Source organism: Lontra canadensis, unplaced genomic scaffold, assembly GCF_010015895.1.
Source record: "Lontra canadensis isolate GAN:19392208 unplaced genomic scaffold, GSC_riverotter_1.0 scaffold174, whole genome shotgun sequence".
Taxonomy (NCBI): domain Eukaryota; kingdom Metazoa; phylum Chordata; class Mammalia; order Carnivora; family Mustelidae; genus Lontra; species Lontra canadensis.
The window spans coordinates 368,941-377,378 of NW_022631168.1; positions in this window are offsets into that span (position 1 = coordinate 368,941).

An 8,438-nucleotide genomic window follows, 5' to 3' on the forward strand; every position below is an offset into this window, starting at 1 on the left:
GCATAACAGTCATATACTGGCTGGAGCCCACAGCTGCCCACATCTGCCCCATCCCAGACCAGAGTCCCCCAGTGAGCACCTGCTGGGGGTTCAGACACTGTTTCTTCCCAATGCCCCTGGGATCCCTACGGTGGGAGCTCGGGAGACTTGAAGAGCTGGACTTCCATGATGGGCTTCTATGATACCCAGCATGGTGGTCTGCCAAGCACAAGCCAGACGCAGGCCTGATGCTGTCTCCATCTGCCTACATCCCCCCATTTGGTCTCCAAGGTTTAGGCAGTCCTCAGTGTGTGCCCAGAACCCCGGCACAGAGCTCATCGGCCTACAGGGGAGAAGGCCAGGTTCCCATGCCATACTTCACAGGCTGCCCGGGGCCTCGGAGGACAGCCCTCTGGGCTGGCTAACTGCACAGGGCGGGCCTCATGGAGTAGAATCAGGAGAGAAACCACAGGGAAGCAGGAAGAGATGAAGTTAGCTGGGCCACTAGGGGAGGGGAGCGGGTTTCTAGGCAGAGGCCACAGAAATACTTGGGGAAGGGAACCCACGTGGCCAGTTCGTGACATGGGGAGACTGGAGCAGACACAACAGAGGCCCGCAGGGAGGGATCACATCCCGAAGGACCTGGGTATCAAGCCTTCATGTCAACGGTGCTAGGAAAGCACTGGAAGCAGGGGTAACGGCATCGGTTTTCCATGTCAGGAAGGTCACTTGTCTGAGGCAAGGGGGACAGGCTGGGGGAGCCACAGGAAGCCCTGGGATGATGGCAGCCCCACCATGGCAGTGGTTCCAAGGACGAGGAGAAAGGCAGGCTCAGGAGGTCAGAGCCGAGGCTGGCAACTGCAACAGTTTCAGTTTCGTAAGGTGCAAAGAGTTCTGGAGCTTGGGTGTACAAAAGAACCACCTGGACACTGAAAAATGCTTCAGATGGTTAATTTGATGTTATGCGTAATTTTACCGTGATTTAAAAAAACCCACAAGGCAAGATCACATGGGACAAGGAAGAAGGATAAAGCACCCCCAGGCTTCTGGGTTGGGAGAGCAGTTCTCAAACTCGGTGGCCCAGCCTAAAGAGAAAGAACACGAGGACCCAGGAAGGGAACAAACTGTCCACACCAGGGCTGCCACGCCTACAGACAGGACAAAAGCCCAGACCCTGCTCCCAACCCCTGAAGCCGACCAGCAGAGGGAAGCGCAGGCTCATCTCAGGCCGCCAGGCCTTCTTCAAGCCCAAGGCCACCTTCTCCAACTGGGGGGGCCTGCCCAACCCCACCCCACCCAGCACACTCCTGACGCAGGCCCCACCAGGACCTGGTACTACCACCAGCCACTCTTCCTCTGTGGTCCCCTCATCCGCTCACCTGCTGTCTCTCGGTCTATACCTCAGTCTCGCCTCTCCTGACACGCTTCCTTTCCCCTCTAACTCAAGGGAAGTGGAGCTGCCAGCACCTCCCTCTGCCCCATCCGTCAACCCTTCCACAAAGCTGCCCGCGGCCTGCCATCCCGCTGACCAGCCACCCTCCGGTGAGCTCTGCTAGCTCCCGTCCCTCCTGTGCACAGTCCTTCCAGCACTGCCACTCCACAAGTGCCCCCAGCAGAAGCGCAGCACCGCAGCCTTCAAACCCTGGCGTTCCCCCTGGCAGCACCCCTCCGCCCTGCTCCTTGCCCCCCTGCTACCATGCCCTGGTTCGGGCCACCAGCAGCTCTCCCTCCAGCAAGTTCCGACTTGTCTCCCTTGGTCGGGGCTCTCCTGCTCCACCCCAGCCTCTGGCCACTGCCAAGCATCACACGCAACTCCGAGCCAGGCGCAGCGCCCCTGGAACAAGTCAGCGCTCCGCCGCACAGAGGTCAGGCCAAACTCAGGAACCAGCATTTGAAGTGCTCCACCCCAGCTCTCCCCTCTCTTGACCTAGCCACCCTACCCCGCCGGCCCCTCCCCACACTCAGCCGGAAGCTCCCGGTCCTCAGGGACCGTGCCAGTGCCAGCCGGTGCCATGTGTACCGGAGCCACAAAGGCAGATGCATCAGACAGGATCAGGAGGCCCAAAGCACCAGGCCCAGCCGCCGTGCACACAAAATGGCAAACGAGGGAGGTTCTCCACTGTTTATGGCCAGAAAAACAGGAGGACGGGCTCGGAGTTCACAAGTGGTCAGCTGGCTGGACACACATGAATGCCGGAGGGGCAGACTGGTTGTCCCGGAATGACACTCACAGTAAACTCCAAGAAAATGCAAGTTCCCACGTGGGAGCTACTGCTTAACCCTGTCCGTTTTGTTTTGTTTAAGTAGGCTCCATGCCCAGCATGGAGCCCAGTGGGGTCTTTGAACTCACGACCCTGAGATCGAGATCTGAGCTGAGATCAAGGGTCGGATGCTTAACCAACTGAGCCACCCAGGTGCCCCCGGCCCTGTTTCTAAGAAGCAAGCAGACCGTAGGGAAAGAATCCAGGCATGGAGCTTTCATCGCTCTAAGTTTGATTTCTCAGGTCTGCCAAAACGCAGCTCTGGGGACTCGGGAGGGGTTTCTGAGCTTCTCTGAACCCCCATTTCTTCTTTGCAAAACTACCATAAAAATTATTTTGTGCCTAACATATGGAATGCCTAACAAGCGGCAGCTGCTATTAAATGTAGAAAGCTCTATTAAGACACGCAGCAAAGGTACAGGTCAGCAGCAGTTAGGGTAACAATAACATTTCAAAGAACTTAACTTTCTCATTCATTTCAAGCCTCATCTTCCTCCAAAGACTGTTACCCGATGACCACCTTCAGGTGTATGAAAACGGACACAGAGTCATCTAAAAGATTAGTCGTGGGACTCACGAAACCAAGATCGATGATGAGGACAAGCAGAGGAGTAGATTCGAGCTTACAGACAGCACAGGAGCCTTTCTCCCAAAAGCCGGGCAGTAACTACTCAGGGAACACAAGAGCCCGCTCTCTGGTCTACAGTCAAAGGCGGCCTGAAAACCAACCACCCCACACTGGCAGCTCCCACCGACGCGGACCAGCTGCTGTGTGAGCCTGGGCACGGCCACTCCATCTCTCTTGAGCTGCCTTTCTTCATTCACAAGCGCCCCCCAGAGCTACGGAGGTTATTCAAGTTCTTACTGGCTTTGAACAGAACCAGAACCCAAACAAACCACACCGCTCAAACGCAGAGGTGAGGCCACAGGGCTGCAGCCCCAGAGCTAAGCCCTTACCAGGTGAGAACACTTAGTGCCAGAGGGGAGGAGCCTACCCAAAGCCATGCCCTGACCTAGTGGAGCCAGCCACCCCCCCAACCCCCTGGTCTCTGCTATCACCCCAACACGGGGCAGTGAGGGCTACTCGTGTGCACGTCTCCTCCATCTCCGCCGACGACTGTCGTCTTTCTGTGGCAACAACCCATGCTGAGTGGTGCTCACACGTCCCTCGAGCTAAGACTACAAGTGGGACCCCACAGAGCAGCTATCAGAACATCAGCAAGCCTGACCCAGCAGACAAACAGACCTCTCTAGCTCGTTCCTTTACAGGTCTGCACGCGGCTAACAAGAGTCATTGGCTCAAGGGCACCTGGCTGGCTCCGTCTGTAGACCAGGCGGTAACTTTTGATCTTGGCTTTGTGAGTTCAAGCCCCACGATGGGGATAGGGATCATTTCAATAAATAAACAAACTTTAAAAAACAAAAGCGAGGGGTGCCTGGGTGGCTCAGTGGGTTAAGCCTCTGCCTTCCGCTCAGGTCATGATCTCAGGGTCCTGGGATCGAGCCCCACATTGGGCTCTCTGCTCAGCAGGGAGCCTGCTTCTCCCCCCCCCCCACCGGCCTGCTGCTCTGCCTACTTGTGATCTCTCTGTCAAATAAACAAATAAATAAAATCTTTAAAAAAAAAAAAAAAGCGAGGGACGCCTGGGTGGCTCCATCAGTTAAGCAGCTGCCTTCGGCTCAGGTCATGATCTCCTTTCTCGGCGGGGAGCCTGCTTCTCTCTCCCCCTCTGCCTGCCTACTGTGTGCCTATTTGTGTGTGCACATGCTCTCCTCTCTGTCAAATAAATAAATAAATAAAATCTTTAAAAGGAAAAAAAAAAAAGCGAGTGGCTCATTTGTTTCAAAGTTCAAAGAAGGACACCTGGCTGGCTCAGTCAGTAGAGCGTGTGACTCCTGATTTTGGGATTTTGAGTTCGACCCCCACATTGGGTGTAGAGACTACTTAAAAAACAACAACAAAAAAATACTCATAAAAAAGCTCAGACAGTCCCATAAGCAAAGACACGGAGAACAAAAGAAGGAAGGAGGTCTCCACACAGGGCAGGGAGTATACGCTGACAGGTGAGAGAAGACATTCTTCAAAGAGAAAATGTGCTTCCAACATTCCAAGGCAGACACGATTCCTGAACCAAGAAGGTAAATGAGGAGAGTGAGACAGCGCTCCCAGCGTCTGAGATGCATCTGACTCTAGTCCATCCAGACCTAGCTAGGAATCCTGTTCTGGGCAGTGAGAGCCTGCAACGCGCCTGCTCGGCCAGATCGGCCACCCTCGGCTGGCCTCCAGGGCAGCTCGCAGCGGGCAGGCACCGCCAGCGCAGCGCTCCTCCAAGCACAACCAGGCACGGGGCTCACTGCAACCTGCTCGCCAGGGGCCAGGGGATGGTCTACAGGACCGCGTTTCCAATAAGCCTCCAGCTCATCAGAGCAGTGGGCTCCCAGGGACCAGGACACCACTGATCCATTCCTAATGACTAGAAAGAGTTAAGAGACAAAAATGAACAGAGTGCCTCAGAGTGCCGAGGTGGGAAAGCGGTTTTTAGTAGTAAAAATTTAAAGCCAGCTTACGTATCTGAGAACAGAGCACCAGTTAAACACACAACGGTTCCGTCACATGACAGACTACATGACCATTAAAAACAAGAGCGGTTTGGGCACTGGGGTGGCTCAGTTGGTTGAGCGACTGCCTTCAGCTCAGGCCATGATCCCAGAGTCCTGGGGATGGAGTCCCGCATCGGGCTCCCAGCTCCATGGGGAGTCTGCTTCTCTTCTGCCGTCCCCTCTCATGCTCTCTCTCTCTGACTCTGTCTCTCTCTCTCTCTCAAATAAATAAATAAATAATCTTAAAAAAAAAACAAGAGCGGTCTGCATGAGTCATGGAAAAATCACCAAGACACATCATTCCGTGAAGAGGGCAAGTCAAAGCAGAGCAAAAAACACCCCACGGCACTTCTGAAAGAAAAGTTACACGTTACTTAAGACAGGACTGGAAGAGTTCGGAAATGTCCCAGTATTACCCATCTCTGGGGATGAGACAAAGCACTCCCTCTTGTGCCCAACACTCCTGCATTATTTGAAGTTTAGGGGCCTTTATTTATTTTACAATGAGCAGGAATAACTTTGTAATCAGAGCAACAAAAATTACAGTTCTGCTTTTATTTGAACTATTTCCTGCAAGTCACGTACAGGTTGCATAGCCACCCAGTCTGGACAAGAACTTTCCACGGCTAACGTTGTGCAAAAAGAGAAGTTGCTCAAGGACCACAGCCACCATGTAAGATCTGAACCCTGGAGTAAAGAGGAATATGTATTTCTGGAAAATTCCAGAAACGATTCAACAGATCATTTGCAGGGCAACTGGTGAATCCACACTGACCCCCGGGGTCACCGTTTCCTTTTCTAAGAAATTGCATGAGACCAGCCTCACACGTTTTTGTAACAGCTACCAGACAGGGACACAGGAGGGCGCAGCAAAGTGTCTGGCTGCAACAGAGGGAGAGCTGTGGCTACCGAAGCAAGCAGGGCCCAAAAGCTACTCCAGCCACTTGTGTCTGACTCGTCTAAAACGCAATTCAACCCAGTGCTGTGTGCTTGTGAAAGGCACAGGTCACAGCAAAGCAGGGAGGCAGCTAGCAGGGCAAAGGACGGAGTGCAGCCACAAGAACAGACTGGAGGGCATGCCCAAATTTCACTCCCTTCTCCTAATTTTCACGCATCCTTCGGGAACAGCATGGCGTCTGAACAAGGAAACCGCCAACTGCTCTGCACCCTGACGGTGACGGGGTTACCCGACTCTACATTTGCCGAAACACTCCTAGAACTGGACACGACTGTACCGTCAGCGTTAGCAACTCACCCGCAGGAACGAGACTGGAACACCCGGGTGCGCGGTGTCACAGAAGCGGGCCTAAGTTGAGCACGCGCTCCCTGGCACGCCCGGCTCCCCTCCCCGGCACATCTGCCCCGGAGGCATCCTTCTGGGAGAGACCAGGAAAGCAGAAGAGGCAGGAGAATGACTTCACAGACACATGTGCAGAAGGTGCACAGCTCTGCCCACCACGGCCGCCTTGGACTCACAATCTGCTGTCCGCTGGCGTCTCCCCAGAGGCGGGGTCCCAGCAGCAGCCCTCCAGGTGGCGCGCCGCCGACACGGAGCTCGACAGGGCGAGCTGCGCCCTCCTGGCAGCCCCAGCCTCCACGCGGGGTGCCAGCAGCTGCTCCACTACCACGGACGCCGCTAGGGTACCAGAAGCCACGACCGCATGTCTGTCCCAGTCCCTGACGGCCCGTCTCTGCAGCCCTCTGTGAACCGACAGGCTCGTCTGCACAGGCAGCCCCGCTCCGAAGGCGAGTCCCATGCGGCCGCGGCGGTGAACCCGCGCGGCAGCCCACGCCCCCCGCAGGAGCTAACCAGCCTGCCTCCGACTCCTCCTTGGGACCGGCTCTCCCTACGGCCGCTGCCCAGGCTGGGCCACAAGTGTCCTCAGCAGAGCAGCACGGGCAGGTGGAGGGTGGAGCCGCCACCCGGCCAGAGCAGGCCCCCGGCAGGTGCCCACGGGAACAGGGACCGCACCCGCGCACCCGGCGCCAGGCCAGCAGCCTGCCCTCGCCTCGGCGGCCGCTCCTGCACAACCAGCGGCAGCCGCAAGCCCGCCGCACGGACAGAGGCCGGCCTGGGACGGACAGAGCTCGTTCTCCCGCAGTCCGCCGCCGCTGAGCCCTTTCTCTTCTCTGAAGCCACACAAGCTATTCGCACTCGCTCGTTCGGGGGGAGGCACAGCACCCCAGAGGCGGTGCTCCTGCTCGAGAACCCCTTTCCTGTCCTGTCCCCAGACACTCCAGAGACCTGTCCGATGCGATAGGAAACGGGCGGGGACAGACAGTACACTCAGCCGAGAGGCCGAGAAGCGCGGTCCAGGATATCCTTCCCAGAACGCGGACGGAGATCGGAGTCAGAGCCTCCTCCCTCCTCTGGAACTCAGGGCGATCGCCGCCCGCAGCCCTCCGGCATCCACCCTCCAGAAGATGGCCAGAGCCCCTGGCCACGATGCAACCAGCGTGAGCGGAAACTACACCGCCTCCCTGGGGTTCCCGTTCTCTCAGCCCAGGGCTTTCTCCACCCTTGACTTCCTGGCCCTTTCCCTACCTCACGGAAACGCATCAAGGAACTCCGTCTTCTCTGGGTCTTACCGTTTTCCACGACGCAGAGCCCAAGGCCGGCCGCTGCCTTCCTGACGTGGCTTTCCTCACGGGCTCTGTGCGCTCCCCTGCAGCCCCCCGTTTCCCTCCTACCTTTCAGATGAAACATAAGCTTGCCGGGAAGTCCCCTCCCAACCCACCCCCAAGCCTCTACAGGCTCTTTCTTGTTTTTAAAGATGAGAGAGAAGAGAGCACACATGCGCACACACAGAGAGACAGAAGGAGAGAGAGAACCTGAAGCAGATTCTGCAATGACCTCGGAGCCCGATAATCCCACAATTTCGAGCTCATGACCTGAGCTGAAACCAAGAATCGGACATCCAACTAACGGCCCCACGCAGGTGCCCCTCTGCAGGCTCTGCGGACACAGCGACTTCTTCCGGCTCCTGGGGCGCAGGTGCACTTGGGACTCAATCCTCGGCACCCGCCTCCCTTTCAGTCTCAGACCACAAAATCACACCACATTCTGGAGCTTCCCGAAACCCTCCAACTCCAGGGTACCTGGCCTCCCGGCCTTCTCACTGCCTGCCTCTCCAGTTTAAAGACCGCTCGCTTGTGGACCCCTTCGGTGATCCAACAGACCCCCCGGAAAAGCTCTGCCCTTTGCAGCTCTAGCTCTGCCACACTCCAGTGTGGACTGAGAGTGGTCAAGGTCATCCGAACAGCTCAGCTTTCCTTTGAAAACCTGAAACCCAGGCAGGCAGGCATTCTAATGCCTAGTGAAGAAACACATCCTAGTGACTAGAAGCAGAAAAGCCCAGCTAGAAAATCCACATGCTACCCTGCCAACCTCTGGAAGCCCTTGGCCTAAGCACGAGGCTCGCCCCTAGCCAATCGGGCACACGCAATGGCAGCCAGGCCCCTCGGACGAGAACCCCCCACGAGCAGAAGCAGCAAAGCGGCCTCCGGACTCAAACGGGCTTTGTTAACACTTCAGTCTCCGCCAAGTAGCCACCCCCTTGCCCCAGAGGGAGGCGCTCGGTCTTACCAAAAAACCCA